The sequence below is a fragment of the Ursus americanus genome, chromosome 1 (assembly GCF_024610735.1).
Source record: "Ursus americanus isolate L20-20 chromosome 1, mUrsAme1.1.p, whole genome shotgun sequence".
NCBI lineage: Eukaryota > Metazoa > Chordata > Mammalia > Carnivora > Ursidae > Ursus > Ursus americanus.
This window is the reverse complement of record NC_142127.1, coordinates 19,298,956-19,322,097: the sequence shown is the minus strand read 5'-3', so window position 1 is coordinate 19,322,097 and position 23,142 is coordinate 19,298,956. Positions and strand designations below refer to the sequence as shown.

At 38.1% G+C, this 23,142-nt stretch overlaps 1 protein-coding gene across 2 annotated transcripts in view; it reads right to left on the bottom strand.

Annotated features, from left to right (window-relative positions):
* Nucleotides 1-23,142, bottom strand: part of THSD7B (thrombospondin type 1 domain containing 7B) — an 818,519-nt gene that overhangs the window by 658,661 nt on the left and 136,716 nt on the right. The gene's annotated exons all lie outside the window — the stretch shown is intronic.

Sequence of the window (23,142 nt, the reverse complement as noted above, 5' to 3'; positions counted from 1 at the left end):
CAGGGATACAGACACATAATCTAGGTAACATATGATTACAAATTGGTTTACAATAATGTCAAAAACAGGATGCAGTGGTTTCTACTGAAAAAAATGCTATTCAAATGCTTTCAAAATATTAAAACCTTGCAGCTATAAGCAAAGTCATGAAAAATCAAATTGAGGCTGACTTCCAGAAGAAAAAACATGTACAAAACTCCTCTCTCCCTCTCCCTCCCAACCTCCTGATCTGGAAAGGACACACGTAAGAATGGATATAATCCAATGTGTCCTGACAGACAATTAGAAGGGCTTTAAGTTAGTGACCACCCCTTAAGAAAAAGAAACAATTATATTGAAATAACTGTTGTCCAAAAGTGATCTGGAAAATCTCTACTCTTGTCCACATTCTTGCATTTCTGAGCACTGGTTGTTCCCTATCAATGTCTGCCATCAGTCAGTTCTGACTATTTACAGTTTAATTGTTTGGACCAAGGTGGACTTCCATCCCTAGAGGCAAAATTTACTGTGACCAAGTCAACCTTTCTCAAAAAATATACCTGTTCCTCAGAAATGCTAATGCAATGCCCTACAGTTTGAGGAACTTAAGCCCTTTGCTACTTACACAGCTGACTTTATCTGTTCAACACTTTGAACAAGGGCTCCTTCCCTGCAGCCAATTATTTAATAAGGATCCCACAACATTATCTAAATGTCAAAAGATGTATGTTCTAGTTGAGCAGCAGAAGAAAATCCTCTTGTTAGTATTCCAGAAGTCAATTTGCCTGAAACTCAAGCCATGTCTTATGCAGCATAACAATGAAAAGACAACTGCCCCGGAAGTCAACATACCTGGGTGCCCAGCTGAGGTAGGCCTATTCTAACCAAGTGTCTAAGCATGTGGAGGTGAGTGATTAATTGGGACAGAGTTCACGGAGCCGGGGGTGTTTTTGCTGTTCTGAAAAGATCAAAAGAAGTTAATTATGTAGAGATAAGAGAAAAAGTCAGAAAAAAGTCACAAAGTCAGAAAGGGGAGGAGGAAGGGAGAGAAGGAGTAGGGGGAAGAAGGCAAGATGAGAGGGAGAGATGAAAAACTAGCAAGTAAGAGAAATGCCCTTTCCTAGGAGGACAAGTAGTTTCATATTGATCAAAATTGTATGTGATGGATTGTTTCCATATCTTAGTTATTGTAAATAACGCTACAGAGCCCAAGTGTCCATCAATAGATGAATGGAAAAAGATACAACAGAATAATACTGAGCCATAAAAAAAAAAAAATGAAATCTTGCCATTTGCAACAATATGGGTGGACCTAGAGGGTATAACACGAAATAAAATAAGTCACAGAAAGACAAATACCATATGATTTCACTGATTTGTGGAATTTAAGAAACAGAATAAGTAAACAAAGAAAAAAAGAGACAAACAAACAAAAACAGACTCTTAAATCCAGAGAACAAAAGGCCAGTTGCCCGAGGGGAGATGGGTAAGGAAATGGGTGAACTAGATAAAGGAGATTGAGTACACTTATCTTGATGAGCACTGAGAAAGGCATAGCATTGTTGAATCATGATAGTGTACACCTGAAACTAATGCAACACAGTATATTAATTATACTTCAATTTTAAAAATTACAAAAAAAAATTGTATGTGATAGAAGACAGAATATAAAGCTGAGGCAGAAGACAAATCACAAGGAGTCTTTCTGGTATACAAAGGAATTCAGATTTCATCCTAAAACTGTTAGAAGATTATCCCAGTTTACCCGCTACAGGATTTTAAGCAGCAAAGTTTCAGAAGCAGGTTTGTGTTGTATAACAATAACTTGGAACCACTTCAAAAATTGGAGACAAGGAGACCATTTAAGAACAATAGGATAGCAACGCATTTGAGAAACAAGGAGAAAAATAGGAACATTTAAGACACGCACAAGGGAAAGGGAATTAGTGAGTGGTAGGCCAGGATAAGGAATTTTTTATTAACATAAACAGTACCGTTGAGAAGATCTCACAGAAATGCAGAAATGGTAAGTGGAACAGAAGAGTCTCTCAGAGATACTGATTAGCACCAATTTGGACCAACTGAGTTTGAAGTGACTATGTAGCAGTCAGGGAGATCTGCAGGCCATAAGCAGGTCTGGATTTCAGAAGAAATTTAGGAGTGTGTATGTGTATGTATATATTCTGTACCCTAAATGAATATTAAAAATGTACATGTGATTCTGAATGCAAGAGCTCAGACAAGAGTGAGCACAGGGAGAAGAGAACTGAAAGGCAGAAGAGAACTGAACTTGCAGAATAAAGGGCAAGTGAAAGAAATGAGCTTATGAGAACAAAAAAGAAATGCCCAGAAATGTAGGATGAAAATGGGAAAAAAAAAAAAAAAAGTTTTCAAGAGAGGAAACAATTTCTAGGAAGAAAATATTCCAAATGCATCAGAGATACCTAGGAAGGTCAAGATCAACTCATGTGTGTGATAACCTTTATAATTCCAACTATTTAAGGGTGATATTATTATTGTTTTTGTTTTTGTCTTTACTTTAAATCAAGAAAATAAAGGCTCACGAGGTTTATGTTAAGCGGTTTATGTAACCAGACAAGGCAGAGTTGGAGCAGAATTTTGAACCCACACTATTCTAGTACCATATCCCAAGCTTACTCTTTCTATCACAGTCTTTCACAATTTGATGGTAGAAATACCAACAGTAAATAGAGGTAAACAATGTTGAAAAGGAAAGTATTTTTTAAGAGATGAAGAGAAAGGAACAGAGAAACAGAACCAATATAAGAAGAGAGTAGGACTACTTATTGCAGGAAGTGAAAGGAGAGAGATTACCAGAATGGAGAGTTCAGGGGAAGAGATGAGACCAAAATGGTAGAAGGGATCTACCTGCCTCAGACATGGGAGAAAGGAGGGAAAAATATGTATACAAGGAAATGCAGTGGCAAGGAGACTGTGAAAGTAGAGAGATATTTTGCCTGCTCTTTTTTGCTGTTGTTTGCTTGTTTGTTTTCTTGGTAAAGTTGATCAAAAGCTATTTGCAGAAAGGAATGGGACTTGAGAGTATTAGAAAAAAAATGCAATATTCTGCCTACCATGGCTAAATTATTTTACACTCTTAAAGGAGTATTGTCATATTACTTTCCTTCACCAACAATGTCATTACAGTGTGTGTGTTGTTTAGGAGGGAGGGGAAAGCAAGAAAATTGTGTCACTAAATTTAAACAAATGTGCAAATGATTAAAGAGATTGAAACAGGAATCAAAAACTCCTAATAAATAAAGGCCTAGGACAAGATGGCTCCCTTGGAGAATTCAACTAAACATTGAAAGAACTGATGTTAATCTTCCTCAAATTGTTCCAAAGAATTAGAGGAGAGAACATTTCAAAACTCATTCTATGAGTCCAGTATTACTCTGACACCAAAACCAGAAAAAGACACAATAAGAAAATAGATCAATATCTTTGATGAATACTGATGCAAAATTCCACAACAAAATACTAGTAAACGTAATTCAAAGGCACATTAAAAGGATTATACACCATGACCAAGTGGGATTTATACATGGAATGCAAGGATGGTTCAACATACAAAAATCAATCAATGCAATAAACTATATAAGCAAGATAAAATATAAAAACCACGTGATCATATCAAATGACACAAAAATACATTTGACAAAATTCAACATCCTTTAATGATAAAAATACTCAGCAAACTAGGAATATAAAGTAACTATCCCAACATAATAAAATCCGTATACAAAAAGTCCATGGTTAACATCGTACTCAATGGTAAAAAACTGAAAACTTTCCCTCTAAGATCAGGAACAAGACCAGGATGCCCACTCTCACCACTATTATTCAAGCATAGTACTGGAAGTGCCAGCAAGAGAAATTAGATAAGAAAAAAATAAATAAATGCCTTCCAAATTGGAAAATAAGAAGTGAGTCGCTGATCACATGATCTCATCTGCAGAAAATTCAAAAGATTCCACAGAGGGGAAAAAAATGGTTTCAACTAACAAATAATTTCAGCAAAGCTGCAGGATACAAAATCAACACACAAAATTCACCCGTGTTTCTATACACTAACAGTGACCAATCCCAAAAGGAAATTAAGAAAACAATTTACCATAGGGCATCAAAAAGGATAAAATAGTTAGGAATACACTTAAACAAGGAGGTGAAAGACTTGTACACTTGAAAACTACAAAACGGTACTCAAAGAAATGGAAAATAAATAAAAAGCTATCCCATGCCCATGAGGTGGAAGACTTAAAATTGTTAAAATGTCCATGCTACCCAAAGCAATCTACAAATTCAAAGCAATATACCTATCAAAATCCTAATGACATTTTAATATAACATATTAAATTATAAATATATTTTAAAAACATAAAGAAATACAAAAAACATCTAAAATTCACATGGAATCTCAAAGTACCCAAACAGACAATGCCAAGACTACAAAATGGGGAAAGACTAAACACTCAACAAATGGTGGAAAAATTGGATGCTTACTGAACAAGGTGAAGTAGGGCCCTTATCTTATTACACCATATACAAAAATGAACTCAAAATAGATTAAAGACCTAAATGTAAGCCTTAAAGCTATAAAACTCCTAGAAGAAAACAAGGGGAAAGCTTTAGGACATTGGGTTTTACAATGTTTTATTAGACATGACATTAAAAGAACAGTCAACAAAAGCAAAAATAGATGGGACTACATCAAACTAAAAACTTCTGTGCATTAAAGGAAACAACAGAGTGGAAAGGCAACCAACCTACAGAATCAGAAAATATTTGCAGCTCATATTTATAATAAGAAGCTAACATCCAGAACATTTAAGGAATTTCAACAACAAAACAAATAACTTGATTTTAAAAAATGAGCAAAGGACTTGATTAAACAATTCCCCAAAAAAATGATGTATGAATGGCCAAAAAGCATATGAAAAGATTGTTCCACGTCAATAAATGCAAGATAAAGTGCAAATCAAAAGTATGATAGGATTTTAGTTCACACCCATTGGGATGGCCACTATCAGAAGAACAGAAAATAACAGCTGTTAGAGAGAATGTGGATAAATCAGGGTCCTTGTACTCTTCATGGAATGTAAAATGGAGCAGCTATTATGGAAAAGAGAACAGGGGTGCCTTAAAAAATTTAAAATAGAACTACCCTATAATCCAGTGAGCCCACTCCTGGTTATAGATCCAAAAGAATTCAAAGCGGAATCTTGAAGAAATGTCTGCATACCTATGTTCATCACGGCATTATTCACAATAACTGAGAGTTGAAAGCAACCCAAACATCCACTGATATATGAATGGATAAAGAAAATGTGCTATAATCATATAACGGAATATCATGCAGCCTTATAAAAGAAGGAAATCCCGTCAATATGCTACAACAGAGACATTTTACTAAGTGAAATGAGCCAGTCGCAAAAGGAAAAATACTGTGTAATTCCACTCATATGAAATATCTAAAGTAGTCAAAAACATAGAAACAGCGATCAGAAAGGTGATAAGTTCCCAGGGGAAAAGGGAGGACATTGGGGAATTAATGTTTAGTAGGTAGAGATTTTCAGGGTAGCAAGCTGAAAATGTCTGGCGATCTGTTGGAAAACAATGTGACCATACTTACCACTGAGCCGTAGACTTAAAACTGGTTAAGACGGTAAAATTTTACAGCATGTGTTTTTTACTACAATAAAAAAGTTTTTGGAAAAAATGAAAAACAGAATAATTGTAGATCTAGACGCACTGAAACTCCATGAACACGTGGCGGAATGGCATTCGGGCTGGAAAAGCGTGTTCTAGGACATCAGTGGTCTCTGACAAAGAGATCTTAAGCAAATCAGAGGATTAACTGTTCACTCTGTCGTTCAATGGCAAGGTGGGCAATGGCTGCCTTGATGAAAACAGATACCAGTCATGGAAAAGAGCACATTATGGAGTTTTAATTTTAGAAAAATGTAGAATTCTGTCCAGGGTATCTACTTTAAAAGTTAGATGTAGCAAACAAGGGTTCATCAATCAAGTTTAACAAACAGAATGTATGTCTCATATCTATATCTTCAGCTCACTGGAGAAGCTGAAAATTGAAACTACAGAGATCAGGAAGCTTATTACATTTTTTAGGTATCATTTCTGGTTGATAGGCTGAAAAGATTATGAACTGGAAAGTATATCATGGCCAACCAAGTGAATGCTCCCCTCCAAATAATGTAGCTTTATTAGACTCACCTCCCGTCTCCTTTCCACCCACCTTCAAAAAGCTGGAAATGGCACAATTTCTAAGCCAAGAGAAACTGATTAGGGGGACGAGAAGGCACGCAGGATTTCAGTAGAATCGGGTGGGGAAAAAAGGCAGGAATTATGATAAATGATTTTATGATGATATTACGCAACTGTGTGGCCACAGTCCCTTCTGGTCCAAGCAGGGCTGCAGTAGCCCCGATGTTGAGCTCCCACGGTAAACCAGACAGCCAAATGTAAATAACGGTAAAGCTGATGCCAGACACAGTTCCCTTGGGCTTGGTTGCTCATGTCCACCAGAGGTGGGGGCAAGTACCTGAGAACCAAGAATCCAGACAGTGAAGGAGCAATAAAAGGATACTGCAGAGAACATTAGGGCTTTTTATTCCTTTGATAATATGTATAAAAGCATCCCTGAGATTTTACCTTAGTAAAAACTAAGGAGAAAAGAATACTGAAAAAGCAGGAAGCAACCCCAGGCTCCAAATTCTCCAACCTGTCTTTATACCTTGGGAAGTTTCTAAGGAAAATAGCCATCTCCGGGCAGAACGATAACCAGTCGAAAAGATAAAGAGACATGCGAGTTCTCACAATCTAGGAACAGGGTGCAATTTGGCCCAATTGCTCTATTGACTGTAATTAAAACCACAGTGCTCTGTTGTGCAAATAATGGTTTGTAAAAAGAGAGGCTTTATGAATTCCGTCATCTAATGATTTTTCCATTAACATGCTAATTAATTCTATAATTAAAAAAATGTTAAGAATCTTAAAAACTTAGAAAATCAAGGAAATGCTGAATGGAAATTGCCATCTAGTTTTTAAGATGGTAGTGTTAGTAGTTGGTAACATCTCGAACAAATTCCAAACATTCTTCCTTCTTCATAATTAAACTTGGCTTTCCACCTTCCTTAGCTGAATGCATCTTAACCTGCGCAGCGGCCTGACCTGGTAAGAAAAATAAAACCCAGGATATGCAAAATAAAAAAGTGGCCTCGCACATAAGCAGAGAAGACACTGGCCTATGGGGTGCTGTTCCTGAGTCTCCAGCACGAAAAGTCCCCTGAACTTCAATTTAGAGGAGCCCGCCTGCCACAGTGGGGGATTAAGACATTTTGCACATTAAAATCAACCTATGGGGAGGCCGGCATTTCTATGAGAAGCGACTGATACTATACACAGACATTAACATAAGCTGATCTGGGTCAGCCTAATGAAGGAAGCCAGTCTTCTAAAAAGCAGAAGGCTGCAAGGTTCCAAGTGTGCGAGAGGGAGGGAGGGGCAGCCCTGCAGGGGAAATTGCCCCCTTCGGTTCTGCTGGAGGCTAGTCCTAATTACCAGGAAATAATCAAAGAATATATTTTGGCAGAAGAAAAAATGTACTCCGGGGTATTACTGTTTTAAGCAACAATGTCCTTTGTGGTTGTTTTATGTGAGTGCCATCTTGAGTCAAGAGCTTCCAGAGAGTAAAAAGGACTTAAAGCTATTGAATTGCCAATTATTTACTACTGCTGTCCTAAACCGCATGCATTTTTAAGGAATTCATCATTTGGGAAATTGTTTCGCTTTGGGGCTTAGGAAGAACTACTTTAAAAAAACCAGAATTAAAGGGACTTTTTAAAGGACTTCTTAATTGAGTGCCTAACTAAGAACACTTGAAGTAGGAATGCCTCCATGAAGAGAATGCAAGTCCCCACCAGCACTAGGCGCGCTGGAGTCTTGCCCTGGGGCTTCTCAGTGTTACAGGGCGTTGCCTACTTGTTCTCCCACCTCTGGAGACCAGCACAGCCTGTGATGAGAAAGGAAAGATACCAAATGGAAGAAACTAACATCCTTTTAAACTCCTTTGTTTGAATCTACTTAATTTTCTTAAATAGAGAAGCCAAACTAAAGTTTGTAGTTTCCCTGTCATAGAAGAGAGGAGCAAGTCTCTGCACACTTTGTGTTGTTATCCTTTCCCTCTAAGGAGCACGAGTCATAAACGCTAAAATAGTGGGCCAGTAACTATTGGCAGTTTTAACTTCAGGGATGCTGTCACTTGCCGTGGGCTACCCCAGAGTCTTCATTGCATGCATTCAGAAAAGAGGAAAAGAAAAAGGAAAAAAATTTTTAAAAAAAGGACAGGGTCAAGGAGCAGGTCTTATTCCAGACAGGATCAGAGTAGAGAGAACACAGCAACTATATTTGGCAAGGTGATTCAACAAGAGGAATGGGGAGATAGAATGGTAAAGGGGAATTAAATCTATTTCCAACTCACTGAAACCAGAGCGGGGAAATGAACATGACAGAGACCTGGGCTGTGATTCCTTACTGAAATAGGAGGACGTGGATGGGAGATGATGTAACAAAAAGGCTCCTTCAGAAGTCAGGTCACTTGGGTTCCAATTCTAACCACGTGACCTTCACCAGGTCGATTTTGTTTGTAGACCCAGGAGTCCTTCACAGACAAACTAAACAGATTGTACAAGGATAATCTCTGTAGTCTGCTTCACCAGCCAAAAATCCATGACTAAATGTATTTCTGATCAAACTAAATTCACAAATTAAAAAACCCGAACTTTTCAGAATCGGTGAAAATGAATGGTGTTAACAGATTCAAATTTCTTCAGATTACAACTAGTAACACTGTTTTGGAACTGCAATTAGTGTTCTAGAAATTTCTTCCATCTAACCCTAAGCCAACAGTTAGAGAATGCTAAGCTTTTGGATATTGTACTTGAGACTTTATGCCAAAGTAAAGAAATCGCTCAAGGCACATTTGAATTTTTATGACTCTAATGATGTCAGTTCACAAGATGGACTATTTCCTTTGGAAAATAAAGAGTCCTCCGGGGTGACAGAACAGACGGTGGGCCAACTTTTACTTATGGCTCAGATTACATAGACGCTGCACCTTAAATAATTTATATGATGTGATCATACTCGGGCCTCATCTGTGGCAACAGACTGAACTGAAACCAAATATGTCCCAATCTGTATACTAATCACTGTTCAATAGCAGAGACGCGGTGGCGAGTCCATTAGGCTAGCCAGAGTCTGGAGGCTCGGGCTACTTAAGCACTGAGCAGATGTTCAATTCTGGTTAAAATGGCTGGTTCCACCCCACCCCCAGCTGAGTCCTACGTAAATGTAAGCTGACTCACTGACTCAATTAGACAAGAGCTGGCTTTGGGAGTCCAGAGGCAAAACCACACACAATCAGCCTTGTCCATCCCTACTGAAAGAACCCAAGAAAGCATGTGATGTCAATAAGCTAAATAATACCGACAAACACTGTGGCAGTGCGAATATACTTCCTTCTACTCACAGGAAGTAGGAGAATAGGAATAAATGATGAATGGGAAAAGCGCTCTTCCAAACTGAAGATTTCATACAAATGCAGAGTTGTTGCCCCAAATTTTGAGATGGGATAATTTCATTATCTCTAAAAATCATACCCATAGTCAAAAATGTACCTCATGAAACTTAATGATTATTTCTCCTAACTGCCTCCTATATGCGACTGATAAATCCAGCACTGATTTGAATGCTACTTTTGTAAGTATTTCTACAAACCTTTTGGAGATTCCTAACAGTGCCCTCTGTGACCACAGGCTGGGTAACTCTAATTATCCATTTTATAGATAGGGGCCCGAAAGTCTATTCCAAGAAATGCAATGCCAGGGCTGGAGAATGAAATCACTGATTCATGACAGCCATTATTTGGATTCAGGTCCTCTCCCTCTGCCAATTGCCAAATGCTGTTTGCCTCCTCCGTCCCTATCTAGATGCGCAAGGAGCAAAGCCAGATGCGGTGGCAAAGCAGTCTCCACATGGCTGAACAATCTGGATCAAAAAGGAGGCAAAGGAAGGTGACAGGCTCCAGAAAAATCATACCAGCTGGAAGCTACACTTGATGCCCAGTGAGAAGCAATGGGGAAAAGCATTTTCTAGATGACACGCTCGAACTGTAATAAAAGGCTCTATGGGAAGGTGGAAAGTGGGCTGGAATCCCAGAGATCTGAACTCAGAACTAATTCTGTTGCTCATGAGCTGTGGGACTTTGAGCCAATTTCAGAATTTCTATATACCTGCCTCTTCTTACCGGTAATACGGGGATCGCCAGGCCTTTGTTGTTATGAGGAAATGAGTCAGTGCATGTCAATGAGCTCACCTTGCACAGGAGGCCCTCCATCAGTAGCACATTTCTTGCCAAACCTGCTACCTGCAGCCACCAAGCCCTTTCAAGGCCAGTAGACAAAGTTCAATCTGAACCAGTAGACACACACATTGGGCATCACGGGCAGAGGTCAGTACGTGTTCTTCCCTATAGGCCACCTATCAAAACAATCTCACAACTAACAGGCACAATGATATTTGCTCTTCTGTCATTTTTCTTTTGGTAGCTAGAAGTGGATTAAGAAACAAAAAAGCCTTTTGTCTCCTTCTTTCTAGCAAAATTTACACCAAAAAGAAAGCAATTAAACAATTATTAGGCAAAGTAAGAAGGGCTTTTTATCTCCTTCTATACTAGAAGGGAAAAGAGATGGTTGTTTCTGCAATTTTAAAATGTCCTTCAAGTACATATACTTAACACAAAACTACAAGCTAGAAGGGAACTCTCGTGTTCAGCAGAAATCTTTTCCTTGCTATATTTAACACTAGGTATTATTATAACCATTGAAAAATAATACGCACTTACTATATAAAGCATTAGTTTAGGACCCAGGCTCTGGAATCACAAGGAGTTCAAATCTAGGCTCTGGTACTGACTTGCTGTGTGACCTTGGGCTGAGTACTTAACCTCTCTGTGCTACAGTCTCTAGATCTACAAAATCAAAATAGCAACATTATCAACCTCCTAACAATCCAGGTGAGGCAAAAGAATATAAAAGCCATGTAAAGCAATTGGAACAGTGCCTGACTGTTAAGAAAAAGTAGTGAATGTTAGCAATTATGCTTAGTTATTACTGAGGGAATCTCACAGGTCTCAAAAGAAATGTGCAAGGGAAGACTGATTGGGCTAGTTAAACTTGAGAGTTCAAAACAGCATTTTATAATAAAGTTGATGAAAAACTCTTTGATACTTGTATTGCATGCTGCTATCAAAGGAGAAACAACATCCTATCACTACATTTACCCCTGATATAGGACATGTAACAATTTATGATAAAGTTCTCTATCTTTGGAATGAGTGTCCTGATTACTCCTACACTATGAAAAACTAACCATTTCACCATGCTTTGGAAAAGACTTTTTTAAGTCCCTTAACTCAGTTCAGAGAACAGTGTAGTCCCCCTATGAATGTTTCCTCAATACTGAAATGTTCTGAAAAAGAGTGATACTCACCCTATTGCGTGATGTGGTTCCACCTCACCTAATACCCCACCCTGTAGGTAAAAACATCTTCTTTTGGGGACATTTCGTGGCCCAAACTGTCCAACTCCCGCCTGAGATAACCCAGAAGCCATTTTGTGTTCCTTTTAGATAAAATGCAATTTTATTTTAAGTTCCATTGTTGTAGTATAAAACAGCATCTTAAATATTTCATTACATTTGCCTTACCTATCTCTTTATCTTTTTTCAACGATGTTACTAATAATACAGCTCAAAATTACATAGCCATGTAGTACCTATCATGCAACAGACACTGACTGCAACACTTTACATAATTCATTTTCGTCCTCACAGTCCTGAGGTCCTATGACCATGATCTTTTCACAGGGGATAAAACTCAGGCAGAAAGAACTTGAGTAAATTGCCCAGCATCATACAGCTGGAAACCAGAGTTAGAAGCACACATACCACTATGCTACACTCTAGTTCCCGCCTTCCTTTCTGCTTCCCTCCTTCCCTTCCTGCCTGCCACATCCATCTGTCCATCCACCACCCATTCATATGCCCTTTTATCTATCTGCCCATCTCTCCATCCAGCTATCAACCAAGACGTAGGTGGGGAGGAAGAAGGAATTAGAGCATAAACTTAGAAGGAAATCTGGAGTTGAACTAATTCAAATATATCAGTGGGATTTGTTGGCTGTAAAGATCTCTCTTGTAGTAGGCTCAGCATGACATACATTATTAAAGAAATAGGGCTTTATATGAGTGTCAGTTTCTCAAAATGTAAAGACTAGCTCTATTCAAGAAACCCAGCAGATTTGAAGAAACACGTATAGTCTTACCATACAGCAGCCGCGTTACTCAGATATGAATACTATGTCTAAAAGGAAAGACATAATCAGCAATTGTTCCTTTTCTTTCAGTAAGAAGAAAGCTAGGTAGGAGTATGTCTAAACTATCTTTCCTTCCTTAATGAAACTGCTATTGATTTTTCATCCTGGTGAATCATTGCCTTGAAGCAATTTCTTTTAGCTGCAGGTTCTCACATTTAATTTGGATGTATGCTTAAGGGAGAGTTTATCAATAAAATGTCCAGAGGAACGCCAAAAGGTTTTTATTAGAAAGAAACAGTGAAAGCAATTTTATCAATTTTGTTAAACACAAAGATGATCAAAGAATTATTAATGAATGGCATTTAAAGAGCAATTTCAATGTGAATATGGGTCATATCAACATAATCATCACTCTAAATGTTCTCAGTGGGCATAAACATTAAAGATTTCCATGAACAAAACATAAATTTGTCTGCCCTTCCAGGAAAGAGCCAAAAGCTGGACTTAAAGGTGATTTTGCTGACCAAAAATAATATCTCCCCGAATTCTCTCAGCCTCATCCTTTATTATGCACTCATTACTGGACAAAGCATGAGCTGTGTATTATCTCATTTGCTCTTATAACCCAGGTACTCAATTTTATACATACAGTAAGGCAGAGAGAATTTAAGAAATTTGCCCCAAATTATATGACTACCAAATGACAGAGCCAGCAAACTCATGTATGTGTATTTCCAGAACTCACATTCATAATCCATGAGCAGTTTGCATATGCAAAGCACTTTGGTTCTCTTCCATATATAAAAAAAGCCTTCAACTAAGTGAATATTTTCATAACAATCATTAATGCACCAGGATAATAAATTTTTAGGTTAAACTAAGTCTGTACAATGTCAATAACTACAATACTGGGATGCTGGAAAACAAGGCATTTTTAAAATAAGAAAACATTCTTGAGGTTCAATTTATTCACTTTAGATCCTCAAATCCATATAGGTACCGTAAAATCCCAAGTGGATATGACTAAGTTCCTCTCAGAACACAGTCCCTTATTCCTAAAAGTGCACCACATTCAAGAATGATGCCGCCCTGGACAGGTCTAGTTCCAGGACAATCTGCACATTGACCTTTCTCACACTTTGGTCTTTGATCTCTCCTGCTCTGCCTCTCTTGCTTAGCACCATGTATAGTCCCTACTCAGTACTCAGTGTGTGTGGTTCAAGCTGTTTTCTCCTTCCTGACAGAGCTTTTCCATAGACTGATGATACACTACTCAACTCTTCATTGCCCAGAACACTGTTCCAGGACTCCTAGAACCTATCTGCCCCAAGAGAAACAAGGGAGAGACCACCACAAAGACCCTAGAAGGGCCTCTGCAGAGAATATATATCTAAGAAAAGGATTGTTGTTTCTGTCTGCCAACAACACTCCTTCCTACGCTCTTCTGCTCTCAGGCTCCCAGAAAGTCATCCCATTATGCCAGTAATTTGTATTCACTTCCAAGAAAATCATGCAGAAAAATAAATAGTAACAATAACCCCCCAAAATGACTAATCCAATTAAAAATGGTCAGAAGACATGAATAGACATTTTTCCAAAGAAGACATCCAGATGGCCAACAGACCCATGAAAAAGATGCTCAACATCACTCATCACCAGGGAGATGCAGATCAAAACTACAATGAGATACTACCTCACCCCTGACAGAAGGGCTAAAATCAACAACAGAGAAACAACAGGTGTTGGTGAGAATATGGAGAAAGGGAAACCCACTTGCACTGTTGGTGGGAATGTAAACTGGTACAACCACTGTGGAAACTGTATGGAGTTTCCTCTAAAAGTTAAAAATAGAGCTACCCTATGATACAACAATCGCACCCAAGGAATAAAAAATACCAATTCAAAGGGATACATGCATCCCAATGTTTATAACAGCATTATCAATAATAGCCAAATTATGGAAACAGCCCAAGTGTCCATCAACTGATGAATGGATAAAGAAGATGTGATACATATATACAATGGAATATTGCTCAGCCACAAAAAAGAATGAAATCTTCCCATTTGCAACAACAGGGATAGAGCTAGAGAGTATTATGCTAAGCAAAATAAGTCAGAGAAAAACAAATACCATATGACTTCACTCATATGTGGAATTTAAGAAACAAAACAAATGAGCAAAGGGAAAAAAGAGAGAGGAGAGAGGGAGCCAAACCAAGAAACACACACTTAACTATAGAGAAAGAACTGATGAGTTACCAGAGGGGAGGTGGGTGGGGGGATGGGTGAAACAGGTGATGGGGACTAAGGAGCACACTTGTGATAAGCACGAGGTATTGTAGGGAAGTGCTGAATCACTATATTGTACACCCGAAACTAATACTACACTGTATGTTAACTAACTGGAATTTAAATAAGAACTTAAAAATGAATAAAGTAATTTAGTTCTTAAAACAAACAAACAAACAAACAAACAAAAACCAGAACGAGAGAAGCGGTGACAACATTAAAGGATTTAAGCAGTTCAGCCATATCACAAATACTAAAGCATCATGTAGATTCCACCAGTATATTCACCTTTAACACTGTTAGGGCATGTTCACGAGCCTTCAGTTCACAATGCCATCTACTCTTTTCATTTCCAATACAATTTTGGATTATATGTCAGACACAATCTGATTAGTATTTGGGGTTTCTCAGATAAAAAGAAGCTCAAACTGGATTTTCCAAAGTCATGTGTGTATTTGTCATGCATTCATTCTCCTGTGCACTACACATTTATTGAGCTCAAAACTGAGCAAGACTCTGGAATTAAAATTATGAAGGATTCAAAGATGAGTAAGAAAAGATATTGCTCTCAAAGAGTTTCTGTTCTAAGAGTGCGGTGGGGTACCAGCCCTCACCAGTGATGGACAAAACGAGGAAAGTTTTCTTGCTGTGCTTCCCTTGTCTTTCCCTTGGCTTCATTTCGCACACTCTACCCTTACTCTCCAACCCTCCTCCATCCTGCCATCTTTCAGGCTCCCAGAACTTTGGGGCTCATTCGTGCCCTTCCCTATGTGCCATAAACTGAAAGGGACTATTCGAATGCACTTTCTATGACAGTCCCACTTTCAATTACATCTGCCCTGTTGTTCCCATAAGTTTATTTAAGTGATTTTCTATTTGTATGTATTCAAAAAACATAATCTTTGCTATCCAAGCCTCCAGGAGTCCTTGATGTAGTTAGCACAAATAACTAAGGTGTGGTGCCGTTCACTCAAAACTCTTCTCTCCTTTATCTGTGCCCTCAATAAGTATGCATTACGAGCTAGTGTGTGCAGACTCCCTCCCAGGTTGATGACTATAGACTTAGGGCTCCCAGGGAGGGTTGTCTCTTCCAAATGAGAACCCAAGGTTCCTGATAGACTCCCACCTGGAGTCTCAGTGTTGAGTTTTTAAAAGCAATTGTTTAGAAGCGTAAGTTTATTATCAAGAATATGCTCACTCAAATTCCAACTCTGCTACTCATCTCACTGTTGTAAGCCAGTTTCATCAGATGCAATATGGGGATAATAATATCATAGGAGTTTTGTGAAGATTCAATGAAATAAAGCCTGTCAAAGTAATCAGGCATCTAATAACTGGTCAGTCAACATAAATATTATCATTGCCTCTATTATTTCTAGCACATTTTGTGGGAGCTTTTATAAGATTCTTCTTATGTATTATTAATTTTGTACATCTTATCTTATGCATCACATGTAGCCCTGGAGATTTTTAAATGAGCCTAGGAAGCAAATTTTGGCAGCCATACTCAATATTTCTCTGCAAAAAAAATTAAAACTATTAAAAATCATAAAGTATTTTAAATCAAAGCTGTCAAATAAATTCCCTGAAAAGATTAAATGAAAACTGAATCACTCAATTTTGAGAAGTTTAAGATACTAAATTTTCAGGCAAATACAAAACTTGAGATGAATGTTTTTCATCTGCTATAGCCGCCAATGTCAAATTCCTCTACTATTAGTGTCATCCTTATCACCGAAAATACTGCACCAGAGGAGACATCCTGCTGCTTAATGTTGGTGACATTTATTTTTCAGCTTGAGAAGGAAAAACACAAACCTCTAAACTGAAATCTGTGTGGGCCAGTGAAATACGGCAGTTGTCTTACCAGAAAAGAAGAAAAAGACAATTTTTCAGTTTTTGAGACCATAATTGTTACTTTCTCTTAAAGGAAACAATATAAAAATTCTCAAATTTTAAGAAGTAGGTTTCCACTACTATACTGAATTGCAAAAACGGTTCATCAAACTAAACTGTCATTTACTTCTAGGTGTAAAAAGGATTAAGACAATAACAGTTTTGATTGTTCAGACATTAAATGAATTAAAGTTATCCCACAGTCCCTATTTAGAATTTTATTATTTTCTTGCTTTGTTTTTTAATTTTCTCTCTTGGTTATCAAACACTACTTTGACCCTATGTAAGTGAATAAAAACAAGTGGACTGAAATGTATCCTTGTATACATGTTTGAAAATTTTAAATCTCAATTTTAAAAACAATCAGTATTTTCTACCTTTGTAGCTGATTCAATGAAAGAAATCTGAAGACCACTTAATTGTCTACCATACTTCCTTTTTTGTTCACTTTAATGACAAATATATTGAAATCTCTTTCACATTTCTCATCTAGAAAAATTATTTTTTATTCTACATATAAGTGAGATCATATAATTTTTGTCTTTCTCTGACTTATTTAATTTAGCAGAAGGCCCTCAAGAATCCATCCATGTTGTCACAAATGGCAGAATTTCCTTCTTTTTATGGCTAAATAATATTCCAATAAATGAATAATATATAATACATATAGTATATATAATATATAATATATATGTGTATATATATTTTGTTAATTCATTCATCTGTCCATAGACGCTTTGGTTGTTTCCATGTCGTGGCCATTGTAAATAATCCTGCTATAAACATGGAGGTGCAGATATCTCCTTGAGACAATTCTTTCAATCGTAGTTTCATTTTTAATTTTTTGAGACTATCCATTTTCCATAATAGACATACTGATTACTTATACAATGTTGTATGTCCATTATATCTTATTAAAACTGAAAAAAATTCTCTGTAAAAACACCTTGAAATATAAGGGAACTATAAACATTTGAGTGACTTTAATGGTAAACAACATTTTGCTCAACTTGTTCTCCACAAATCTAATAATAATTTTCACATTATTTTCATTTTAAAACTAGTATTTCCACAGGTTACTTTTGCAGAGATTTTATAGAAAAACTAAAAAGGCCAGCTAAAAAAAAAAAAAAAGAGAACTATTATTTATGTCATGCTGTTTCCTCTATTCTAGTCTATATATAAAGTCACTTTTCAATTATTTGTTCCCTAAACAAGAAACAGAGGGTGACTCTGCAAGTTAATCAGAACTTCCAAGGCAAATATATTTCTAGATTACTATTTGGAAGTATCTATACTCTTGCTTTTCTGTTGCCATAGTCAACAATTCAAAAATATAAAACTGACCACAAAAATCTCAGGTTTCCTTTATGTTACTCCCTCTGCCCCCAATACATCCTCCTTTTTTTTTTTTCTACTAGGGAATACCCTGTAAGTACAAGAAAATCAGTGTGTACACTTTCCCCACCCACACACTTCTCCCCTACACACACACTTATTCTCTCCCTTTCTCTCTCTCTGTTTGTGTATATATATAAATTTATATATATAAAATGTATATTTATATATATTCTTTCATATGTATACATACATACAAATACACACACACACACACACACACATGCTTTTTTTTCCTAACCAATACATAGAACATTTTGAAAGATGAGATATTTTGAAGTTAGGAGATTCTCATAGGGTGGCTGCCTGCAGCTGAATACTGAGTTTGCTCCAAACCTTAGATGCTCCTGGAAATTCACTCCAAACAAAGGAAATAGGTTAAAGGGGGGAATGATGAGTATTTTTAAAGACCTCTATGAAGAAATGGAGAGAAAATTTTAAAAGTGATCACAAAAGGCAGAGAAGAAGTAAAGGGTGGAGGGATACCAGGCAAATGTGTTCAAACGTTGAGACATTTCACCACAACCGAGTGAGAACCTCGGTCTACCCATGCAGAGTTTCCCAGACAAGCAAATGCCACAACTTGATTCTGCCGGAAGCTGTGAGTATCTCCCACTGGTATTCAACATCCAGAGCCACCTGCGTGCCTCTCTCTGGTCCCCAGTATCAGAGGCTCCAACACCAGCCCCAATTGTCCTCTTCCATTTGACTTCCACTGATTTTCTGTCTTTGCATGAGAATACATGCTCCCTCAATTTTAGATTACCCATAATGATGTTTCTCAATGTTTAATGATGAATGTCTCAAATTATTGGCTATCATTGGTTTATCTGCCTACAACCAAGTGAAACATTATTCCTGATATATTGTATCAGATTGCATTGTCTTAAATACTATATGAGATACCAGAACATTCTACAGAAGCTTGGTGAAGAGAATAAGCTCTATTATGACTAGGGAGGATGACTATATACCTAGCTATTAACTGAGGACCAATGAAACAGTCTTTCCAATACATAAACAACATAATTCACACAAAGCACTTAGCCCAGTGCCTGGTATCCAGACTATTATAGCTTCTTTCCACCGTTCAAGGCAATATTTCTTATATAATTTTTATATTCTCATACTGCTTTTGATGTATCTCTGTTAGATTTTCTTTCTGTAATTGTCTGTTTATGTGCTAAGTCACCAACTGGATGATAAACTCCCTGAGAGCGGAGGAAACAAAAATCATCATTGTATCTTCAGGGCCTAGAATGTGGTAAGTACCACGGCAAATGCCCCGTAAATATTTGACAGCCAACTGAAGGAATGAAGGTAGAATGAAGTTTTGTAAAATTCCACTATCACACAAAGTAGGATGATGATAAGAGCACTCCACCAGTTCTCTGGAAAGCTGGATTTTAATTTCACCTCTACCAGTGATTCCCCGCATCGTCTTAGGCAAGCCGTGTGCAACCAGAGAATACCTACAAAGGTCCTAGGGTTGCCATGAGGATTACAGTCCACAGTAAATGTGAGGTTGAAGGCCAAGGATATAGTGAATCAAAGAGTCCCTTCCCTCCCCACAGATTCAGTATCCTCAGTTGGCCAAGCGAATGCGGTGCCACCTTCAATATTGTGTGAGTCTGAGGAATCAATCCCTAGACACACTACCATGAAGAAGTTCTCAGATGGTTAGGAATTTAAAAATCACATCAAGTGGAATGTATTTGCTAAAAACGTTTTTTTCTTTTTTTTACTCTCAGCTTTCTCTAATTTCTTTATCTAAATTAATTCACTTGTTTCAAAATTACCTCCCAGTGAGCTCCTGGAGCCAATCATTAAAGGTTCCTGGGGGTCTCCAGACCACTTATTACTTCTCTCCAATGAAGATACACCATCATCACCTCAGCACCAGCTGTCCCACCAGACTGTCCTAACCAGGTCAGAGACCTGCCCCAGAGCAGAGAGCCTCAGCCAGGCACCAAACACCTCCTTTCCAATCCTAGTGAGCATGGGGTTCTCTACTTAGCACACCACAAATTTGTAGCTAGTCAGAGGAGCAGAAGGGGGAGTCCTTCAGTGGCCATACTGAGCATGCCCCAACTTCCCCAGGACCCAGTCCTGGGGACTCTTCCGGGTCCAGAGTGAGAAGGAAGCCCTGTCACTGAACACGACCTTTGACCCTATGAATTTCACCACTACCTCTACTTTCTCTGTGCCTGCCACCAATTCAGGATCAGGAGTGCTCATTCACTCAGACACCTTTCCACCACTCGCCAGGATGCCCAGAAAATATCCCACCAGTCAGGGACACCACTTCCAACCCCTCCTCACCTGATCCTCTCACCCCTCACCAAATAGTATTGAACTGGGGAGAGGGTAAACCATGCTTTTTCTACCATAAATAAATGCTTTTAGCCTCTCCTTCCCTTGGAAGCATTTGGGGACATGACTAGGACTACTTTTGATCTTTGCTTTAAGGCTTCCAAAAATCATGCCTCTGGCTCAGCTAAGAGAAACCCCCAAGGGGACACCACTGGGTCCTGAGAACTCCTTTGAAAGGTTTGATTTTTCTGCTGCCCATTCCCTGAGACTCAAGGAGGGAACACAGAGCTTCATATACACTGTGCAGGAGCACAGGACTGATGAGTCCTATGCTCCATCTCTGTCATAAGAGCTGAAGGCTGAGCTCCCATTTGTGCAACTCAGAACCACTGATCCTCTGCGTCTGGGAAGGTGCCGATCCTCCGTCTCTGTCACCCGGGATGGAGGGATGGGGTGGAGTGGGCTGAAAGACCTCTATCCTGTGCATGCTCCAGCTTTGGAGTAGCCAATCAGCATCACCTCTGAGGTGCATGTAAAAAATATATATATTTTTTATATTAAATATATATATTTTATATTAAAATATATATATATTAATATATATATATATGCTGTATTTTCTGCTGTGACTAAAAAAGAAAAAGCATTTGAAAGCAACCAAGCAAACAAGAACAAAAACAAAACATGACAGATCCAAGCTACTTTCTAGTATCAGGAAAAGACTAGCTTCGAAACCATGTCATCTGCCCATAATCATCTTTTTTACCATTTACACCCTAAATTCTTTATCCCATAAGTTTTCCCAGGCAGAGACCTGGTTTTCCTATGCTGACAGATCAGCACTAGAAAAATTATATCTCCTATGGAACATTTACTATATGCCAGACTCAGACTATCCATTCATACTTAAAAAAAATAACTTTCTATGATATCAATAACCTTATTTTGCAAAATATGATAGGGTCCGTAATAAATGCTACAGAAGTGTTTACCAAGTGAATGTGGGAAGAAATAAATTGCTGAAGAGAATACTGAGGCATGGAAAGGATGCACGACTGGCCCAAACTCACACCCAGGCGAGAACAAAGCTTAGACACAAACCGGATTCATCCAATCTCAGAATGCCTCCATGCTGGACCAAACTGTTTTGGCACTGAGTTTAAAATAATGTTTCCCAACACTACATCGAGAACTAATGATGTACTGTATGGTGAGTAACATAACATAATAAAAAATTTAAAAAAATAAAATAAAATAATGTTTCCCCTCCATGTAATTATTTGAATTAGCCACCTCTTTTCACCAGATTCCAGAGCTGCCAACTCTAGTCCCATCTCTCAGGAGAACAAAAGTTCTTCCTTGCCCAAATAAGACGGGAAATAATGACCTTCTGTCAAGTCATTCTGGACACCTCCACTGTATTGTTTCATCTGCCCTTTCTCCTGAGAACTACCATTAGAATTTATTGATTTTATCTCTCATTTTTAAGGACCACCTACTATTTTGACTCTAAAAAGTGGAATGTGTACCACTAAGGTCCACCATTCACTCCCTCACAGTGAGGCTCTGGTCCTCCACCAACAGCCCATGTGGCAGAAAAGTGAAGTGTCCTTGAAAGGGAGAAGGGAGGTTGAACTCAGAGCACCCCTGTCCCATTCTGTCTCTGTTGTTCCAAGTTGTCTTCCTGGCTCTCAGCTTGCTCACTGTCAATAAGGTGGCCAGGCTTGATAACCTCAAGATCCCTGACGGCTCTAAAATGCCGTGAAAACAGTGACTTAATAAAGGTTTCATAGCGATGCAAACAACCACAGTAAGCTTTGAAACTACTGCACAATAAACCGATCTTCAGTCTATCTCTGGTGTCAGCACTGACAGCACTGTTCAGCCTGCCAACTGAATCACCCTAAAATGTGGTCCCTGATCAGTCAACAAATTCAGTAGTTCCTACTTTTGTCCTCTCCTCCATTTTCTAAACTCTAGATTCTTTAACGGACCCAGAATTTCCATTATGCGACTTAAGTGAATTTATCTCACATTAGGAGGGACCCTCTGGCATGTAGGATGGAAGACCTGAAGGGAAATGCTCTCCTCTTCGGTTGTCATAGGGGTATTAGATATCCAAGACATACACGCTACATCTGTTCATTAATTCATTCTGAACACTGTTTCAACATACCTTCAAATCTGATTTTGGGCCTTGGGTTCTGTAATAATTAAATCATTCTCCTGCGCTGAAAGCTGGATCATCAATTTCAAAATCAATCAAGGGCAAACAAATCAGACAGTCTAACGAAGATGGGATAAGAGGTGGCAAGGCCTAACTTTTAATGCATCACCGGCTTTAATACTGAATACAGAACACTTTACAAAAAAAACTTTTAAAAAACCATCTTTGCTTTGTAGAAATCCTGGTGGTCACAGTTTCTTTCTTGAGTATATAAATAAAACTCTGAGGAATCTCTCCTTGTCAAAGTTCACCTTAATGGAAATGTTTTTAAAATATCAAGAGGACTTAAAGAGCTAAAGTCACTTCCCCAATAATTTTTAAAAATTTAACCTAAGCACTGAGGAGTGTTTAAATATCAGTGAAATTCTTCTCAAACATCCCCTTTCCAGTTATCTTGTAACCATCTTTCACTGACCTTATTGTCTACTTCAGAATTTAATGATTAGGAAGCACTTGGGGCTTTCTCAGATAATATTCTAGGGCTTTCAAAAAAAAAAAAAAGAGAGAGAGAGAGAGAGAAGCACTAAGGAAAGGGTATATTCTTAAAACATCCAAAGTTGTGCATCAATATAACTTAGAGAGAAATCCTTGGCATTCTTTCAGAACGGGTCTTCAAGGGCCACG